Source organism: Caretta caretta, chromosome 10, assembly GCF_965140235.1.
Source record: "Caretta caretta isolate rCarCar2 chromosome 10, rCarCar1.hap1, whole genome shotgun sequence".
NCBI classification, from domain to species: domain Eukaryota; kingdom Metazoa; phylum Chordata; order Testudines; family Cheloniidae; genus Caretta; species Caretta caretta.
Genome location: NC_134215.1, coordinates 21,011,652 through 21,034,229, shown reverse-complemented (window position 1 = coordinate 21,034,229; position 22,578 = coordinate 21,011,652).

Here is a 22,578-nt window from a genome sequence, read left to right as displayed (position 1 = left end):
TGGCACACAATGAAATTACAGTTTTAGCCACTTCAAAATAAGCTACAGCTCTGTTTAGAGCATGAGCCCTTTTGTAAACACTAGGCTAACTACACAAAAAGCTTTTTTCTACTATGCTACTCTAATATTTTTTAGAATACCATTTACTGTAGCCTCATTTTCTCAGGTGGCTCCTTTTGGGGTAGCATTATACACAATCAGTCAGTTTTATGTGCTTCAGAATTGTCTCTGATGCTTTTCTTTTATACTAAAAAGCCTCTGTAGTACATTATACCACTTTACAAATTAAGTATCACACTAGTCTTTTATGTACATATGTAAATTGGTTTCATTTATTTATGCCAGTGGCCTGTATGCTCTAATTGTATAACTGGGGAGTGAACAACTTTTTTCTGCCTGAATTATTTCTTTTACAAGTTATGTTTATATATTTCATGCCACTCACTCTAAAAAGCCATTTATTCATTAGCTTTTAACATTGTGTGGTTCCTCTGCCAGAGCAGGAACACGGTTTGGGCAGCTTTGCAGCAGGTCAGTTTCTTGTTGGAGAAGAAGTTAATGACAGAGACCCAGGATTTCCTAGTCTCATTTATTTATTTATGATATTTACACAAGTCTTGTTTACCTTGAACAGAGATGTCCAAAATAGCAGCATGGCTTCACAGCGCCCAGCTGCAGATACCCAAGCCAAGAAGCAGAGTGCAGAGATCCGCAAATTTGAGGGGTGTGCCCTCCAGCGGGGCACAGAGGAACATTTGGGGGGCGAGGTGGGGCCTGGGCCAGCCCCCAGGGAGGGGCAGGGAGGGAGCAAAACCCAGTTCCGCTCCACTCACAGTTCTGATCTGGCCCTGGTCCTGGCTTCACCCCCAGCCTCAGCCCTGACTGCAGCCCTGCACCTGGCCTGGTCATGCCCCCAGCCTGGGCCCCTGGCCGCAGCTCTGTTCCCGGCCCTGGATGGTGACCCTGAGGTGACCCTGAAAAGTTTGGGGACCACTGAGCTAGTGTGTGCAGCCCTGTACTGGAGACTCTGACTTTTGGTCTTTGTCTCCTTTCAGCACACTCTTTGTTCCTGTGTCCTGCTCACCATCTGTAACCACAGCTGCCGAAGCCCTCACCCTTACACCACATGGTATAAACACTTAGAGACTAGTGATCCCGATCCTGATCATAGGCTAGTTCAGTGATACTCATACTGAGGCACCCGAGCTGCAAGTGGCTCTTTAACATGTCTCCTGCAGCTCTTTGCAGCACATGATAGCAAAACACTGTGTGATTTAATTATTAACCAATCAGGATGTTTTTACTATGCTATTAACCAATTGTAGTTGATAAAATAATAATACTTGTCAGTCATTTTGCTGTGAGAATAATATATATACGTGTAAACTAAATATTTCCCTGTCATACTGTTTAAATATGAATATATATTACTATAGTAAATGAACCAATGAATTCACACTACTGTGGCTCTTTTGGGTAATGTTGATCACTAATTTGGCTCCTGAACCACTGAGGTCTGGGAATCACTGGGCTAGTTCATCTAGGCCCTGGTATTTAACCCGCCTTTTGTCCAGCCGTTTTGCAACATGAAGGAACTCTTCACACAGTTTCAACTATAACCAATGTCTACTGGAGCTCCGTTATCTGAGCCTCTCCATTCACACAAGAGAGTACTTAACACAACTCCATTTAACAACCATCAGGGTGTGGCTGTTGCTGCCAGCCCACATGGGATCCTTTGAGCAAGCCTCTCTCTTTTAACCCATTCTGTGGAAAGTTTTATATCAAGCACTCATGAATAAAACATAAAACACCCTGGTAGCCAATAATTCCTCTGATATGGTAAAAAAGCAATTTCCTTCCATGAGACTGTGGCTCAGAAAGACAATGACAGAGAAAAATAGGAAACACAACCATGATATGAGATTAACCTCAGAAACTGTCTGGAGAAGGCTGGGTCTGTAGAGACAAGTTAATGGAAAAACAAATCTCCTGGACCGAACAAACTGATATTGCTTATTAGAGCTCTGACACTTCAACTGTGGTCCTGACCCCGCACCCTGTGAAGTCACTGGCAGAACTCTCAATGACTTCCTTAAGAGCAGAATCAAGCCCATTAATATCTGCCACATTGTATATTTTTCACATATGCCAGAGAAATCCCCTTACTAGTCATGAAGGACATTTTAGAGTACTAACTAGCACTTTTCCCTTTATTAAAGCAAGAGTCACTCAACATTTTTTTTCAAAAAGCAAGTCTATAAAATACTCACTTCTTTAAAAATGAACAGAAATAAACAAGTGATTCTGCCACCCTCTAGAGTAAGTCCTGGAAAGACTTATGATCATCAGGGCTCAGAGAAGCTGGAATCACTGCTTCATCTGGGGAAGAAGAGGATTCCTCATGTTCTTTTTGCTCTTCTTCCTCATGCTGCTGAAGTTGTGCCTCTTAAGAAGCTAAGGAAGTTCCTGCTCTACTCGGGTTCCTTGGGTCACAAGATGGGTATATTGGGCAGTAGTCTCACAGATCTTCCGGCCCCAAGACTAATCCTGCAGTATCTTGTAACCCCTAGTATTGGGCCACAGGGTGCTGGGTACCAGTGGGCATGGGGGCGTATTATCTTTATGAAGGTAGTGAGATATCCTGAAGACTCCCAAAGTTCTGTCTGGGCTCAATCCTGTCTCGGGGCACAGTCTGGGGATGGGTGTTTGTCATAGTCCTTTTCTGACTTTTGAGCCCAGATCCAGCAGATGGTTGGTACCAGAAGAGGTGGTTATCACCTGCCTCTACTCCTTGATGGTACCAGTCTAGCTTGACCCCTATTTGTAAACAGGCACAGAAAGGGGTACTTTAGAGCTATTGGTACTAACTAATGTCCCAGTGCTGTATATTGAGGTCTGAAGAGGGGTAGTGACTCCAGTTCTGGGAGCAACAGAAAGTCTTTCAGACATGGGAAATAAGCCAGAGTCAAGGGAGATGTCTCTACAATTTGGGTTGCTGAAGTAGAGGGCACTTATCCAGCAGTACTGACAACGGTTTTGGTAACGAAGCAGTCGTCCGAGGGTGCAGTGTTTTTTCCTCTCTAAGAAATTCTAGTCCATTCCTTCCTGGTACCAGAGGGTCCCATTGTGAAGCACAAAGCTCACAATCACTTGGTATGGGATGGGGACTTCTGCCTCTTTTTAGAGGGCTTGGACTGGGAACCTTCCCTTTTGTCCTTGTGGGAGCACATATGTCTCCCTTCCCCATCTGCCCTGGAGCCAGTCTCCAGAGTCTCTTGGAGCCAGGCCCGCTGACAGAAATTCTGGGCCCCAGGGCCAGGGCTATCCCTGGCAGGGGGCGGGGCCCAGGGCAGAAGTGATGAATCTGTCACTTCGGGGACAGCCCATGCAGGTTGCGGGGGCCCCCAAAGCGCAGGGCCCAGAGTGGTCTTGCGCACCTAGGAGCCCTGCAGCCCGCTCGGGTGATTTAAAAGGGCCTGGGGCTCCCAGATGCCGTTGCTATCCCCTTTGCCCCCACAGTCGGTGGCCTGCCAGGGGGGCTTGGTGGGAAGAGAAGGAAAGAGAGATCTTAGAGCCACCCCGGGACTGAAGAAGAGGGGCTACACACTTTCTTTCTTCAGGCCAACATATAGGGTCAGAGGTTGCTCCCACTTTCATGGCTTCCTCCATGAGTAATTTGAAAGCCAAAACTCCTCAGACTGTTTAGTTCTGCCCAGGAACGACCTGCAGATAGTGCACCCGGAGAAGGACATGGGTTTTCCCAGGCAGTACGGACAGGTGTTGAGAAAGTCCATGACTAGGAAAAGTTTGTGGCACTTTATGCAGTTTTTTGAAGCCGGGGATCTTTTGGCATACTCCACTGCAACTGTTAAAAGGCTAAGGGGGGGGGAGATAGTGAGGGTCAGCAACAGCTCTCCCCTCCCACCCCCACTGGAGTGGGATTCCAAAAATGCACAAACTGATGTGTACTATACATAGGGACAATCACTCAAAAAAAGAACCTGGTCTTAAAGATCTTCTTCATGCCCTTACTATGAAGTATGTAAATGCTAAGGTAAATCTACTCTGACAATGATCTTAAATTAATTCACACTGTAGTATGAGCTGAAATAATCCATGTGTAGTGGGAGAATAATCACCATTCAGCTTCAACCTTTGTTTATAGTTAGTGGAATATAATGATCACGCTTCAGTCCAGTCAGAGGGATTTCCATTTATTTTAATGGAAAACAGCACCATTTGCTTCACAAAAACCAAAATGGCTCTTTAAGGATGTAAAGAAAGAATCTTTTTCACATTCCCTGATGATCCTAAATATTGCGATGATTAAACTAGATAAATTATAGATTTATTAAAAATTCACTACTGTCTCGTAGGGGCTTTCAAAATGTACAGCACGATATAATGATCACAATAAATCAAAAGTGTTATCATCAAAGAGTAACAGATCAAAATTGTTCGTTGGTGAATACGCTTATCAATATAAAGTGAGACTTTTATGGCTTTATTAAATAATGTTGGGAGAGACTTCTTTGTAGATTGTAAAATCATTGGGCAGAGGACTGGCTTTACTTGTTTAGTGCAGCACCTAGCACAAAGTTGATGCTTTATAAATAATAATAATGCTAGCGAGAGAAAGAAATCTTGCTGAAGACGCATGGGACTGGGACTATGTCAGATCTTGATTTCACCAATTGCAGTATGAGATTTCTTGACATCAGCATCCAAACAAAGATTTGTATTCAATCATACTTAACAGCACTAGAAGCTATATAGATGAAACACAAAGGCTTTAAAACAATTTCTATTGCAATCAAACCTTTGAGATTTGTCTTTTGAGAATAAAAGAACCAGATATGAAAATGCTTTAAAAAAATCAAAAGAAAACAAAAACCAGCTACTTCTGGACTAGATATTTATCAGAAACTTTTCAACAGCTCCACTTTTCCTAAGTGTTTCATCCCTACATTGGTAGGCTACGTGATATGTATTTGTCATATAGATAAAAAATAGCAGTTTTCCTAGAACAATTAAGTCCTTCCTTGGGCAGCAAGAAAGGAGTGGGGAAACATGTGGAATGTGCGCCTTCTCTTTCCATTTAACAGTGAATCGGTTGCAAGTTTGATAGAGAGAGGGAGAATGCCCTCCTCTGGAATTATTTTCTCCCACATTTGCTTCTGTGCATCACCTATGCTGGCAGAGTTTCACAGAGCTCAGGAGAAAGATCAGTCTTTCTGGCAATTGCTCATACTGATTTGTTTTGTCTTGCCTTTAATCACTAGATATTCCTGAGAGAGGAGAATGAACTGGTGGTTAAGGTACTTGGTTGGGAGCCAGAAAATATGAGTTCAGTGCCTGACTGTACAACAGACTTCCTGTGTGACCTTGGACAATTCACTTCTCTCATTGTGGCTCAGTTCCCCAACTCCGAAATAACAACTCCTCTTCCTCCCCTTGTTTTCCTTGTCGTATGGTCCTTTTCACTGAAGTCTGTTCATTTATGAGTATACATATGAAAGTATGTGCATGTGTACATTTCAATAATATTTGAGTGCAACTGGATTAGTAGCATGTTTTGTGTGGCTGATTTATCTGAACATTGTGAAAAGGTTAGAAATGTTCATTATATATTCTCTATCTTTGACTGTTGTCTGGTGTGTGTAGATGCAAAGACTGTCATTTAAGACTGTTGTAATTGATTATTAAATAATGTATCATTGAGAGGTCAGAGTTAAAATTGTATTTCAATGAAATTTTCAGTTCTTTGACGTTAAGATATAGCCCATAGGATTATTTTGCTAGCTATTATTTCCTACTAATCCAGCCATCAGTATCAATTAATGTGTTTCTTTTTCTGAAATTAATCCATTTTATTCTTGTATTTTATCAGTATTAATTCCTTGGAATTTAGGATGTGTTGAGGTATGCGTTTCCTGATAATAAGTTTTGCTGAAACGCAAGAACCCTACCGACCTGTAAGATCCGGTAAGATCTGCTATATAGCAAAAAGTATAATCAGTTAAGAATATGTCAGCATAAAAGCTGGCAACCTTTGGCACAGATAAAAATGGTCCCTGAACTTTGGGGAACCAAAGGGAGGACATATCCACATCACATCACAGGTTTATCCGGCTTCTACAACCGGTTGGTAACCGCAGGGTACACCACAACTTGGAGGTCATCAAGAGAGCCTAGGTTGGCAGTTTTGGAATGGGATAATCCTTATTAATATATTTAGAAAGTAAGTGTCATAATCCACTAACCTATAGGAGAAGGGTATCCATAGATTTCTTAGGGTATGGAAATAAGATTTGGGTATAGTAGGTTATGCCTGAATTACATAGGTCAGGATTCTATAAAATATCTTCTAAGAGCGCTCTTAGTAGTTTGGTTCGGTTCAGCTCTTCTAAGTTCTAAGCTCTATCTATCTATTCTATCTATCAGCTCAGCTTGCGCAGTACAGTATAACTACTCAACATTCCTAACCATTGGGGAAGCCTGAACCATTGCTTAATTGGGCACACCAGGAGTGAAGCTGGTCCTTCACCTCCTATTACTGGATCCTCAAGGAAGGGTGTGAGTATGTTAGGTTAAGGTATAAGAGAAATGGTACCACCAGGAGTTTTGGAATTCTTTTACAGTTGTAAGTTTCATTGCATTTCTTATTTTTATGTTAATTTCAATAAAGGTTGTATCAATTTGGTATTGTCCTCAGTGTACTTGGTCTTGCCAAGCACCCCGAGAATCCTCTCCTGATATAGAACTCTCTGAGTTCTTGAACTCTATAGTCTGAATTGGATAAGAACCTATAAATCTTCTGGTCAGATGCGATCAGTGGCGAGCCATAACAACTAACCCATCAAATTCAGGTCAACAAAGAGAACTAAAAATGGGTGTTAGGAAGCGTGTTGATGTGGTGGAACGTCTGACGGCAGTGTGCCAGTACCTGGATATAGGTCTTACATGGCATGTGGATGTTACCTTAATTTATCATTTCCTTATTTTCCAGTGTATGCTTTATTGTAAGGAAATAACCTTGACCATCCTTAACTCTTTTTGTAAGATAACATTTACATTAAGGATTCCCTCCAATTCCCATTGAATTCAATGAAAAGATTCACACGGACTTCACAGAATCCCTAATCTTTCCCTTACATATGTTCCCCTCTTTCTTAAAATAAATAAATAATAATTAATAGAGGAGTTCCAGAACTGGGGAACGATCATAGTCTTATGGGCTATTCATTCTTGGTCATATCTCTACTCTGACAAGATACAATTTGACTTCAAGTTGAACCTGATTTGTATAGACCACAGGGAACAGTTATATAACAGAGAACAATTAAAATTAGACAAAACTCAAAAAAGCAGGCAAAGGTTTTATAAGCCAAAGCCTAGAAGACTTATTAACGATTTATGTCCAAAATCCTTTTCACACTATCATAATTTAAACTAAATACACAGTATCTGCTTCAGAATCAGAATTCCCAGACTGTGCTTACATGTACTTTACGATCACTTACATTTCACTTTTGCCTTATAAACCACTACCTTACAAACCACTTTCATTGCAGCTTACCCAGTACCTTTCCCTTAGATAATTTGGTTTCTTTATGGGTGTTTCATTGGCAGTCTCCAGGTTCTAAATCATATGTAATGAACCAATCTTAAGTATGTCTCTGTAATAAGGCTTTATAGTACTTGTGAACTGGATCAGCGGTAGGTCTCTGCACAGTAAAAGTCTTGTAATGGATGACACCTCTCTGTGGGACGCTTGCAATTTTATTTCTGAGTGGAAAAATTAGGGATTCTTCATGCTTTCCTAATGACAGTTATAGCCAAACATACCTCACAGTTTTACTTGGGAGGATGAAAGACCTCTCTGTGCTAACTGCAGGAAGCTATTCATTAAAGATGCAATCCAGGTAACAACAACATTAGAGTGTTCCACCTTTGACTTGTTTTTTTCTTTCCTATTTTAAGATGAACGAGTGCAAACTTAAAAAGGAAAATTTATTTGTGGTCAGCAATTGTATATGGAAAAATGTCCAAATGTGGCCCAGAATCCACCCTCAAATTTGAGTGTTGATAACGGAAAATTCTCTTTACTCCATTTACTGTAGATCTTGATATATACGCCATTGCAGTGCTGTGAGTGGTGCTGTTTTTTCCCTTCTACAGTGAAATCAGAATTCAGTAAATAACTGGGTAATCATACAGCAAAGAAAGCAGTTGGGGAGCATGTTTGTTGTATTAAAGATTGACCTTAACTATTCATGATGTCTTTATAAAGTGCTTTCCTGTAGGCAGTGGGAGCCTGATGCTAATTTAATAACAGTAAAGGACATGAAGAAGTTGGATAGTCATTTATGGAAAAAGATCTTTTACCCATCCAACAGGGATGATGGAAGTTGTGAATTTTGTAGGCTTTTTTGAAAATTTTAATTCCAACATTTGACACACTTACTCATATTTTTGCTATTTTAGTAAACTAGGAGATGAATCACAGAGTGTCAGAATCCAGGCACAACACATAGTATTACATAACGAGTCATTTGTTTTATACTGGGGATGTTGGCAAACTTACGTGTGTACAAGCTGACGGCTCTGCCTACTGCTCATTTCAGCTTTTTACTTCCAGGCAATCTCTTTACACGCTAATCAACTGCACTGTGACTATAGAGTTTAATATGTTCTGTTTTACTTCTGGTAATAAAGATGTACAGCTGGCTCAGGAAAAATCATTAGGGCTAAAATTGTCATTTAAGACACACACCAGGAGCCCAATTTGTTAGTGCTTAAACAAATCCAAATTAAATCTATTAATTATTAACTGAGGAAAACTTTCAAACTGCAATTAGAGTAAAAAGAACAATGCTTTTCTCTATCTCAGGCATAGTCAACCTAAACATCAGTTTTTGTACAGATTTGGGGCCTGACCAAAGGTCTTAAGCAATTGATTTCAATAGGCATTGAGAGGGTGCAGCTAGCCCCTGCAGAAGGCACTCAGCTCCTCACAAAACTGATGCCCCCTTAGCTACAGAAAACTGGCTACAAAGTTGAATCGTGCATGTTCTTGAAACTCCACTTGTGTAATAATGGCATTTTTGAGCAGTGTCCAAACATGCATATTAATTAAGAACCTGCCGATAGAGTACAATGGTGATAGATAGAGTTGCTCCTGCCATTGGAACAGCATCACATTAGCATTTGTACCAGCTACCTAGCATACAGTAAGTGATAATTGTTCCAAATTACGTTACATTAAATTACTTTAATTCGGCCAGTGATTCTACCATAAATACTATAACTAGCCTTTGTCAAGATATGCTGTGAAACGCGAATCTTTGTGGGAGCCAGCAGACTGCATTATTTTTTGGTTAAATGCTTATTGCTTCTTACTGGTTTTTTTTGTTTTGTTTTGTTCCTATCACCCATGAAATAAAATAAGCTTTGCACTGAAAAATACTTTGAGTGCAATCGAGAAGCCCCTATAATCCAGTACAAACTGGAGTAAAGACTGCAGGATTGGGTTTATGAGTATTTGCTAAATACAGGGCCAAACATTCAAAAGCACCCTCTCAAAGCCCTGTAACACGAGGCTCTGTTCTATTCTGCCCTCATCACCATAATGTCAGAGTACCTTTCAGCAGTGTATTCAGCTACACGACTAACATCAGTCATGTGTTGTTTGTTCTCGCTCATCCTTATTATGCTCATTCACAACACAGAACTGTTTGTGCAGCATAGTGTTTGGTAGTGGTAGGGTAGGGTTTGCTTTGGTTTAAAAGAAATATACACACTGGAGAAGTCAGGTTGAGGAAATGTTCCTTGCATTTGGAGTAGAAGGTGGTGATGTCCTGGCTCGTCCACAGTCTTGAACCAGCTCCTGAGAAAGCTCTGTTTCAGCTGCTATTGAATGCACCCTCAGCTCCCACTGAAACTAATGGCAGAGAGAGCACTCAGCACCTCGAACAATTAGGCCGTAAATTTGCACCCTCAGGTTTGAGCATATGCAAATCAAGTAGCACATCTGAAGGCCTGGCTGATATGAGCCAGGGTCTTGGTTTTAGAATTGCCTTCAGACTTTCCCAATATTTTTTCCAGCTCCCTTTCCAATATCCCACCTTTCATCAAAAAACATCCTAAAGGAATGGCTCTCTGGACAGGGTTGGCTGACTTCAGGCTTTGGTTGGAGTTTTAAACATAGGCAGAGACTGAGATTCCCTTTCCTTTGAACATAGAATAGTAGAGCTTCAGCCTTCCTGCAAGCTGAACACTCCACACAGAAAGGAAAGGAGGCCTAGCGGCACCTTAGAGACTAACCAATTTATTTGAGCATAAACTTTCGTGAGCTACAGTATCCATCCTTGCGCATTGCACAGAGGCAGATTAGTTTCATAGCAGACTGCTGGAGAGCTGCCTCCACAGACTGATCATGCTAATTGCACATATATTAACACTTTTAACACCCCAAACACTGCTGTCTCTACACTCTCTGGTGGTGGTACCATTTCACACACACACACTCCGAAAATGGGTCAAGGTGCACACTTTGGATTGTCACGAACCCACAGACTCAAAAGACAGAATTACTATTGCAAAGTGAAATCACTTGACAAAGTAATTGTGAATAAATCCTCATCCAATACATAAATAAATGAATGTCGTACCTAAGTGCCTAACAGAATTCCATGCTCCAGGACCAGCTTGGGCCATGAACAGGTGAGTCACACGTAATTAAATATGAAACTATATGAGATGTCTGCATAGCTTATCTAGCACATATTCTGTTTGTTAAATGAAATTGTATTGTCAGGTTAGATCATTCATGTTTTTCTTAGTTTCTGTGCCCCATTTTAGTTTGGACAGAATGCATCTATGTGGACTTAATCAGAGTTGCAGGTGTTCCACACCTTTTACGATCAAGACAGCAGAAGAGGGCTGGATGTTTCTCGCCTCTTGCCCATCAATGGCAGCTTTTAGTCAGTCAGTGAGATTTCTGGGCAGCCTAAGTGAGGATTACTATTATGATATAATATACATGAAAATCTGTCTAGCAAGGGCATACATTCTTTGGGCCATATCTGGCCCAGTCTATACACCTGTGCAGGGATTTAAGGCCCAGTAAGGACCCCCAGCCCCACCACCACAGGGCCTTCCTGAACCTTGAGGCCAGGTACATAGAGAAAAGTAGGTGGTGTGCGCCCACTAGTCCCACGCCAAGAGAGTGGGTAGTAAGTAGCCAACCCCACAACATGCTGAGAGAGTGCTGGGGTGACGGAGTAGAAACCTGCAAGTTACCACGTCCCTGAAGCAAAAGGGGCGTAGGGCAGCACAGCTATTTGTGGCCCCTTACACAAGAATTTGTATATGCACAGTCTAGATCCTTGCATACACTGGTTAACTGCAAACAGAATCATTTTAATGGTTCCCAATGAAACCATAAATTTGTACAACCTCCTTATGCTAGCCAGGGCTATGGCTCAAACAATGTGCTAGGTGTTCAGCTGGTGTACACCGTGTAACTCCATGCCAATTTACACCAGCTGATCTGGCCCTTTTTTAAAAAAAATGAATTATCACCGCTTGTGGAAGGCAGTAGATTGGCAGTCATGGAGACTGAAATACGCTGTGTACCCACACGAGAGTCCAGCATGGGCAAAGACACCCATTCCAGTTCATTAATGTGACGCAAAAATGGCTTAAGGAGCTTCCTTTTAGGGTGAGAGGGGCGTTCATTGTTCATGGCCAGTTCAATCTTTGCCTCCCTATTGTGGCTTCTCAGCTAATTTTCAAAGAAGTTAATAAAATTTACTTGAACCAACATTATTTACTAATTTAAGTAATTCCTACTAGATATTTTAGAGCATTAACCTTAACTAGCTAATTAGCTCATGCATTATCTGTCTAATGAATCACATACTATCAGTGTAATGAGTCCTAATAAGTATGGAAAACATTCATTAGAAGGAAATCTGATTAATTTAAATATCTGTTGTTATTCTAGCACAAGATCTTTACATCAACACTATTTGCAATAAAATAAATACTTTTCTGAGAACATGGATACAAACAAAAGGCCAGATCTTTGACCCTATGTAAGTCCCATTTACACTAGGCCAGTAGCACAAAGGAAACTTAGTGAAGCAGCTGTATTACATTAGCATGAGGGAATCTTCAGCTAGTGCAGTCTCTTGCTCCACATAGCAGGATGAATGCAGGGGTGGGCCAGGGGATAGATCAAAGCACAGTGCATTCCATCACGCCTGGCCTCTTGGGGGCCATTATCCACCATTGCAAGTGAGTGCACCCCTGAGACTCAATTCTACTAGGGCTGACTCCAGATTTTCCATTGAATTTTTCATACTACGAACAGCTTAATCTGTCTTCTGTACTGGAGGTGAGGGTTTAAATTTGTAGTACACTGGATTAGATGGCTACACTACAGAACAATGAGTCCACAGAGAAATTGACATGAAACTTTCAGCCAGCTTTAAATTATCCTGTTTTTGCACACCCTGTGCAAGAATGAGCACACAGTAGTTCTTGCAGGAGGTGCAGATGAGGTAGTTGGTCTTCATTATCCTACTTGTACATACAAAGTGGCTGTTTATCCACTTTTGAAGGAGCAATCATTTGTCTGTGCACATGGTGAGTGGCAAACAGAAACAGAGGCCAGGGCTGAGAGCGTGACAAAGTCAGGTCAAATTTCTTCTCTCAGATTTGCATTGCCAATCTGAAGTCAGTATTCTGCTGTTTCTGCATGTCCAGATTTCCCATTAATCACATCTCAACAGGAGTTCTGCTTAATATAGTGTGGTCAAAGGGAGTTCCAATCATGCAGGGAGAGCAGAGTATCAGAGTCTAGCTCTGTCATGCAGAGAGGAGAACTTTATCTGCACTGATTAAGTACAGCAGACAACAGAGTATTTGTTAATTATTGACTTATCCAAAAGGATCCCGTGGCTTGACAGAATCCTTAACACATTCGTTATCTACTCTAGTGCATCTCATCATGGAACATATGGTGGCACTGTACTGCAATGCAGGAATTTTTGTTTTCTTCTCTATATACATGCATACATTTATATATATTGTAACTTTCATTTTGCTGTGTGGGAAGAAGCTCTCCCGTATTTTCTCGTTCCTATTGTTTAATTATCCTCTGGTTTTGTTACTTGCAATCAATGGCGTATCTGTTCCAGATCACTTATTTTTATAAGACAATTCATCAATCCTATTCTGTTTTTAATAATTTTAATCATTTAAAAGATCAGCCAGATGGATTACAAAAACATGCAAATAATGTTTTAAAGTCCTGCAAAATGCCTCATCATATTATGCCTGCAGTTTAAAACTGCAACTCTGGATACACAATTAACTTTGTATTCCAGTACTGTATCAACCAAAAGCCTGTTGAGGGTTTGAGTTGTTTCATGATAAATCTAAGAGATAACAGTTAAATTAGTTTGTATCTCATGTTCAGATCAGAAATGCAGATCCTTCAAATAGCCCAACAGTTTAAAGAGTTCAGTGCTGAGGTCATCATCGATTTTAATTTAGTCTTCCACTTCAGGAATAGACTGGTTTGGTAGATCAATGAAGTCAAATTACACATTTCTGATCCAAATTATTTTATGGTGTTACCTTCTATAATTTGTGTCAATTAATGCACACACAATTTACACCAGATGAAAATAAAATAGTGTGATACCCCTATGATAATAACACAGTTGTTGTTTGTAATATGGTATGTCATTATTTAAGACATAGTTATTAAATTGGATTTCCCAAAGTAATCAGGAAAGGCTTAGTAAGATCTTTAGGCAAGGTTTGAATAGGGTAAAAAATCATTTCTTTTTATTTCGTAAAAACCCAAAATGACCCAATACGGACATTCAGTCCTGAATAGAAATGTAAAAGCAAAAACGAAAACATTAAACAATAGCTTTAATATTTATAATTGAAAATGAGATTTGAAAGACACTGGAACCTCAAACAGTTGTGAAAGGCACGGAGGAATTTGCAGGAAGAAGGGCCCAAACAGATGGGGAACCTTGTGGGAAATAAAGTTAAGAAATATAAATGTAATAACAAATATATTCAAAAAGGTGCTTAATTTTTTCACTGCCATTTTTTCTTAACCAATAACTATTTTTCACACAGAAAGTATATGTAGCAAGCCTCTCAAAATCATTTTTATCACATTTTTTCATGGGAGTTAAGTGTCCAACTTGCAGTGACTTTCAAGGCCCCTTTGAAAATCCCAGGCCAGTTTTGTTACAGGATATTCCAACACAGACAACAGGACTCTGATCTTAAAAGATGAAGCAGCAACTACATTATTGTTAATATAATTATGTGTAATATGCTGAATATTTTTCTTACTGAAAGCAGTGGTAGAAAAGTTCAAGTCATTTCTGTTGGAGTTTGCACAGTAAAAATGAACAGAAGCAGCCCTGCTAGCAAATTGGTGAGAAAACAATATTCTTATCATGTAATACATGCCAGCTTTGATTCTGCTTTTTCTACACAGCATTTACTATGTCATGTTCCTATGTACAATATCATGCCCAGTTCACAAAATCCTTTTTGAAATGGATGCAAGTATTTCATTTCAGCCAGCCAATGCATGGCGTAAGTACCATGCCACAATCTTGCATAAAGAGACGTTGCATGGTAAGAATAAAATCATTTGATACTGTCATTTAAAAAAAGGTTTTTTTAAGATCCAAAAAGGCTTTAGCCTACATTAAGGATTAACTGCACAGTTCTGTTCTTAAGCAAGACAAAAAAAAAGCTTATGAAATCACACAAAACATTTTTTTTTCTGCTGTGTAAATTATATATGGACTGAAACTTTTCTGTTCAAAATTTAGGACCCAGACTGACAAGTTGTATAGGCACATTTTTTCTAAACAAGATTTAAAATGACTAAACTATGAAAGGTTTCGTAGTTGATTAGTAGACAGTACTGTTCATGACAGCTGTATTCTTCAGCACTGCTGTGTTAGCCATGACACAGTGCAGTTTAACTGGCCATAAGTTTGCTCGCTAGTTTAAAAAAAAACCTTATAAAGAACTAAGTACCTGAGCCTACAAACCCCTTTTCATTTGATAGTTCCACTGATTTCAATGGGTCTCTCTACACAAGCGTAATCTCTATTTACACGAGGAGTTTCACCAGTTTTAATGGAATTACTCACCTGACTATGTTGTAAACAAGCAGACCTTCTGCCCGTATAATTATTTTAAATGACAACTTCTTTTGTTACCCAACACTTGACTAAGTATACACAGAAGGTCCAATTTATGCTTTCCACTCAAATTAGGCGCCCAGATTTAGCAGCTGGGATTTCACGTAAGTACTTACGTACCCAAGTATGCATTTTAGGTATGTAAATACCAATCTGGATATCCAAATATATGATTTCTCTGTAAAAGGGATCCAAATACAGATACTTGGACGCTGAACATAAGAAAGTAACCAAATGAAATAAAATAATGGCCTGACCAAGTAAGCCTAATTCCTGTTAAGAAAATGCATTTCTGGATAACAATTTTGTATATCACACTGGCGAAATGAGATTTAATACTTCGGGCATTTATTTAGTGCCTTTCATCTAAGATTCCAATGCGCTGATTAGCTAAAAACAAAATCCAACCTGGCAGATTATAGGAAAGAGGAGTTCCAATTTCTCTGTCTCACTAGTAAAAAAAAAATTGAGGGAGAATAAAGGACGGAGGTCCCTTTATAGCCTCATTTATGAACATGTGGCACATGCATGCAGAGTCCATGAAAACTGCTGCCTTCCCAAAAGGTTCTGAGCTTTCACAAACATCCCAAATCTGTAGATCTGTGCAGGCAATCTCTGAAGCAGCTTTATTTTTCCTGTTTTATGGAGGAAGAAAACGGAGGCAGAGGGAGATTAAAATGGGTCTAATTTTCAAAACTGCTTGAATCCACATGGCAGGTCATTGGCAGACAGAGGAAAAGAACTCAGATCCTTGTGAGTCAGTCTCCTGCTCTAACTCCTATGCAACACTGTGCCTAACAAAACAATGGTGTTATATGAAAACTATGATTTCAGAACAGAATGAAGCTAGTGATCTTTAACTATTCCACTCTATTTGAAATAATTATAAGAACATATAAAGAGGCCCAAGGCGACTTGCTCTTTATCAAATAGGACAGTTTGCCTTACATAAAACAAAAGGTCTGGTTTGAATGTTTGAAATATTCTCATTAATAATAATGTTTTCATTAAACTCTTTTCTCCCTAATACTTCTGGGATTCCAAGACCCCATTTAATTGTATTGGATTTTGCTTGGAAGATATTTTCAATGGTAAATATGTTTTTCTAATAGCAACATGGAAGACAAGATGAGAATATAATTGAAAGATATTTACTGTTTTGTTCTCTTATTTGTTTGGTTGACTGTACATCTGATATCCATGTCTCTTAGATTTCACACATCAAATAATATTAATCAGACACAATGAATGAGAATGTTAATCTAATTAAAACCCGATGCCTAGTACATTGTTTTGGAAATTTAGCCCAAAGTATATTTGTATTAACTTTGCACATTTAAAAGGGGAAAATAAATCACAGATTGCTGAGTTTAAAACAGCTGAGTACCACAAATAGGCCGCAAACATGCTATCTTTTACCATACAAAATGCCAATTTTTAGTTTTCTTGTTAGTATAGGGGCACATTTAAACCAAATTATAACAAAATTACCACAGGATATTTCAAAAGAAATATTTAATACAACAAAGTATTTAGAAAATTATATATAGATTTGTTTAAAAATTCTATCATGTAAACATTAACATAACATGGCTTACAAATAATATAAAGCATTTATAGATGCTTATCTGAATACTATATATACATATACTCTACCTTAAAATTAAAATAATCTTGCCTATTTTCTACAGTTGTGTAACAAAAACAAAAAGGAAACCCTTTTGCCAGCAGGTTTGGTCCCAGACAAAAGGGTATTTTAGTCTATTTTGCTCAATATTCTTGGCTTCTTAGAAAGTGCAGACCTTCAGAATTATGATTTCTGTTCAAAAGCTTTTATTTTCCTTTAAATTCATTATATGTAAAGCTATAAACTCTTTTAACATTTCAGGTTATCCATGTGAAGAAATCAACTACCAGTTTAACTTTTCTCAGCAACATGGGCACTGCTACTGAAATATTGGTAAACATATTCCCATGTGAATGTATTTGATCGATTCCTTCTTAAATATTACTGTGAATTACTTGTGTGTAAATTCATGTCAATATGAAGAGAAAAAACAAGTGTTCTTATTACTAAGAAATCTGTATTGATAGATTTCCAGATGAGATTTCATAAATAATGAAATTTCTATGTAAGAGGACCATAAAATGAACTTTTTGGGCGGGAGGGAGGGGCACAGAACATGTGACAAAATTTACTGGGCCACACCATTGTGCAGCAGCAGAACAGAACAAAGGGTACAAAGTAAACATTTAATCTTTTCTTGAAAGTGTAATAAAACATAATGCACATCAACGTATAGTTTTAAACATTATTTATAATAGCACTAGTTTAATATATTCACATGATTTTTAAGACATTGCACATATCTAATGCTACAAAACCATGCATTCAAAATGGCTGAATGCTCAGCAAATTAATATTTCATGTTGTGGTATGTGAGATTGGCCAAAAAAAATAACGAGGAAATGGTAAGGAGACAACTAAGTTCATTAGTCTCATGATCCAAGATGATGGAGCTTGAATGCATCTGCAGGAGTGACTCATTCAAGCATCAGCGGGAGGGTGCTGCTCCTATTGATCTTAAGGACTCAATTCTGCCGTCATCTGGGCTCTCATAATCTAGTTTTCCTATATGCCTGAAGCTCCCATTGGTAGAACAGAACACTGGAGTCAAGTTAACTCTATTGTGATGACATACCCTATATGCCTTTGTGCCATTTGGTGACCCCCCCAGGAAGTAGCACCTGATCTGAGAGCAGAATTTTGGCCATGACCTCACCTGCTTCCAAAATAGCTGTTCCATAGGAGTTCCATGGAATTTGGGTAACTCTAAGAACACCCATACAGAGTATTTGGAATTATGGGATGTTGGACAAAAAAGTGGTTTTTTTTCCTGAAATCTCTGAAACACAGAAACTATGTAGAATCAGAGAGGTTCCAGTGCATTTTGAAGCACCTTAAAGAAAATGGCTACCACAATGAAAACAGAAAATGAAATGCTTGAACAGAGTAATCTCATTGGCCAATAGGTGCCTTTATAAAACAAATAGAATTTATTTTGCTTGCTTATACACTCTACTATCAGGGAAGGGTTAAAACAGTGGTTCTCAAACTATTGTACTGGTGACCCCTTTCACAAAGCAAGCCTCTGAGTGATCCCCCTTATAAATTAAAAACACTTGTTTATATATTTAACACCATTATAAATGCTGGAGGCAAGGCGGGGCTTGGGGTGGAGGCTGACAGCTCGTGACCCCCTATGTAATAACCTCCCGACCCCCAGTTTGAGAATCTCTGGGATAAAAGCTTCAAATCAGTTTCAAAAACTTATGTGGCCATAGTTTGCAAATAGCTAATTTTATAAAATCTCTCCTTTCCTCTCCCCTCAGGAATGTAACACATTTGAGGGTTTTCATTTATATATTTATCGGTATACTTGGCTAATAAATATGAATTGGTCGGGAAACTCTGTCCTATCGGTTAATTCACTTTCCCAGTCTTGGCAGCCCTATGCACAATAGCTATGTGTAGGGAAGAGAAGCAAATCTGAGACTAAGAAAAAAGGAGGGGGTGAGTCCCACCATACATACTCCTGTAAGTAAGACACTAGTTAGGAACAGAATCTGTCCTTTCTAGCAACTTAAATCTTAGATTATTGGTATATACTCAGGTTCAGCTTGTCCAGTTTACTTCCCTGCCTACCTCTTAGCTGATGTAATGTCTTTTCCATCTCCCTACTCTCCTCAAGTGCTGGAAGATAGCTCCTCCCTTTAACACATTCAGGCGAGAGCCTCATGTTGCAACATGTCTTTCACTGACACTGGTCTCAACTCCCTTCTGCCAGCTTCTATACTAGTTCCTCCCCAATTCCTTCACGGCCTTCAATGCAATCCATTTCCCGCTATTGGCTCCCAACCTGAGCAGAAGTCATGTTGAGAAAGTGAGCCACAAGAGGAGAGGCAATTCGAATTAACTATGAACTTCTGTAAGCCTGAAGTCTTTATTTTACAGTTTGCCCCCAACAGCAACAGAGGAACCTTTCAAATCATGGGTTATAAAACTGGGAATTAATCAGTTTCCCAAGTATTAAGAGTTTAATATTTTCCCTACTGAAGCTGGATTGATTCAGCTGCTATATTTGGGCAGGCCAGATTTATACATCAGCTAGAGTCTGGACCAACCTGCAAAGTTCTGGGTTTTCTGGATTGAGGCCCATTTCTAAAACAACAAAACACAAAGCTCTTCACTTCTGACGTACTGATAAGAAAATATCACCGTTAGATCATTAATATGAACTGACAGACATCATCACTAGATCACTCAATGCTCATTCCAGGTCCCATGACTAGCTAGCTGCCCTGAACCAGTCAACCCTATATATTAATAGGTTCCTAGTAGGTTCAGTGATTTGACAGCTTGAAAAGACATTGGTCTGTACTATAAAACATTAATTTCAGAACAACAAAATGCACCTTAACATCTGGGTCTTATTTGTGAGCCAAAGTCAAATTTACTGCCATTATGCCGTATCTATAAATATTTATTATATTAATCCCATCTCAATGGTTTACAACTTGCAAAGGGTATAAAATTATACAATTTGTTTACAACTAACCATCTGACAATGTTTTTTAAACAGGACTGGTTTAGAAAGTATTAATCCTTCCACCAATGTGTGATTTAATAGACAGGTCAAGTTAAGCCTTTGCTATTATGTCATTATCTGGCCTCCGATTAATGTTGGGATTTTTGTTTTGTTTTGATTTAAATGGGAAATTTGATTTAAGACAGCAGTTAGGTCAGTGCATTACATTCTGTGTATAGAATGCCAGAATCTCTAAATAGATAAGATTCTGAATAACTGTAGTCAATATTTAACAAAATAATACTGACAGACAATCCCATCTGTAATAAAATTGAAACTATCTGCGGCCTACTTTATGTGTCTTAGAAAGTTATTTATTTTGAATGTAATAGAAAAACAGCATTAAAAATATTTTCTACAATTTCTTTTAAGCATTCACAAAATATTCCAGATTAAGACCCTGAAGATTTAAACTGTATATACACAAAGGGCCCTATGAAATCCATTTTATTATTGTGGATTTTCAGATTTATTATTTTCTGATTTCTTTTTTTTCCATTAAAAAAATTAATTAAATCTCCTCCAGCCCTGGGGTCGTGGTGGGAACACAGTGCTCCTCTGGCCCCGGGGCCACAGCAAGGAGACAACTTTATTTTTTTGTATAGTGCTGGATTCCATGTTTTTGTTTTCATTCCATGATTCCATCCACGTTCTTGTTAACGCACATTTCATAGTGCCCTAATATACAGAACAGGTACTGAATAGGAGGTAACACTGCAAGTTTCTCTATTCTGTCCTGACACTGTGCTAGAAGCCTAAACTTGAAAGGCAACTCTAGAAAACAGAGGACTATTTGATTGTTAACCTAACTGCTCAGATCACCACAAATGACTGGTGTTCAGTGATGTACATGCTTATCTACCAAGAACTGGATTGAGCCCACCAACTCATTTTGCATAGGCCACTGATCAGCTATCAGAAAGTCACAGCTTTCAGTCACTACCAATCTGGGTGAGATTTGCAAAAGCAGCGTTTAATAATCAGAACTGTATGCATTTAATTAAATGATACATGGGAGAAACTGAAAGTATTCCTATACACTTAATAGAACCATTGTTATGATTACAATATTTTATATGCATACATGGTATAACCCTACAAGATTGTTTAAACTAGATGGTCATGATTTTCAGTGCCCAAACATTGTAAAGGGCCTGATCGTCAGAGGATGGGTTCTTAGCATTAACTGACTAACTAACTAGGCACCATTTGGCTCAGGTGCCAAAAATTAGGACATCCAAACTGCACTTCTGAAAAATCTTGGCCAGAATCATTAGAACACTAAATTCTATTCATCTTAATCATGTGAGTAAAGCAAGCAGGATCTGGCTCATATTGTATAATCTGTTATTGAATGTTTCTACTGAGATTGCAGGCTCAGCTACTCAATAACCTTTTATAATGTGTTAATTCTGAAGAGGAGATTCCACTGAACTATTTTCATAAAGAGACAACAGAAGAGTATTTAAGTGGATTAATAACTGCAGTACATAACACAAGCTCACAAAGTGAAGGTTCTCTGAAGTACCTAATCTTAGTATCATATATACATTTTATTTACTCGTGAGGGCATTCTGCGCCAAAGAATTAAAAATTCTGCTCCAAAAAATTAAAAATTCTGTGCACAATATTTTAAAATTCTGCAAGTTTTATTTGTCCAAGTGTGGAGGGGCTCAGTGTGGGGGGATCCAGGTGTGGGGTGAGAGGACTCTGTGTGGGACAATCCGGGTGCAAGCAGCTCAGTGGGGGGGTCTACGTGTGGGACTCTGCAGGGGCTTCCAAGTGAAAGTGATTGGGACTCAGCAGAGAGGTCTGAGTGTGGGGCTCTCAGCAGTGGGGGTCTGGGTGCAGCTAATTGGGGGTCAATGGCGTGGAGGTCTGGATGTGGAGGCTCAGGGGGTGGGGCTTCTGGGGGTGTTGAGTGCAGGGAGGTCAGTGGGAGGTGGTCTGGCTGCAGGGGTGGGAGTCTGGAGGCAGGGCGTCTGGGTGTAGGGGGAATACAGATGCAGGGGTTGAGGTTCAGTGGGGTGGAGTTCAGGTATGGAGGGCTAGGGGGGTTCTGAGTGTAAGGGGGAGGTATGGGAGGTCCAGATGCATGGAGGTTAGGTGGATGGGGAAGCAGCTCCCCATACAATGATCTCTCCCCCTGCAGCTGTGGAGCGATGAGCGCCTGGAAGCAGGGGATGATGCTGAGGTTCCTGCAGTTGCAGGGTATGTGTGTGGGGGGTTCTGGGTGTGGGTCTGACACAGCCCCAGCCACTCCTTTCAGGGGAAGAGAAAGTCCCGTCCTCTCCTGCCTCCAGCCCAGCTGGGACTAGCAGCTGAACCCAGTCAGGGTGGGAGCCACTGTCTGGGGTGTCCCCAGCTCTGCAGTGATTTACCTCTCCACTGGCTGTTCCAGATGCCTGAAATGATGTACCTGCACAGCTAGGGAGTGGTGCATGACTGCTCTTGCAGTTTCCCTTTGCATCCCTGTCAGAAAGTCATTTTTCTGTGGGGAAGCAAAGAAATCTGCAGGGACATGAATTCTGCATATGCGCAGTGGCGCAAAATTCCCCCAGGAGTAATTTTATGCTAAAATTAGCAGAGAACAACTTGTACACTGTAAATGAGTCCAGTATTTTTGCATATTTATTCATATACTAAAATTAGGCACCGAAAATTAA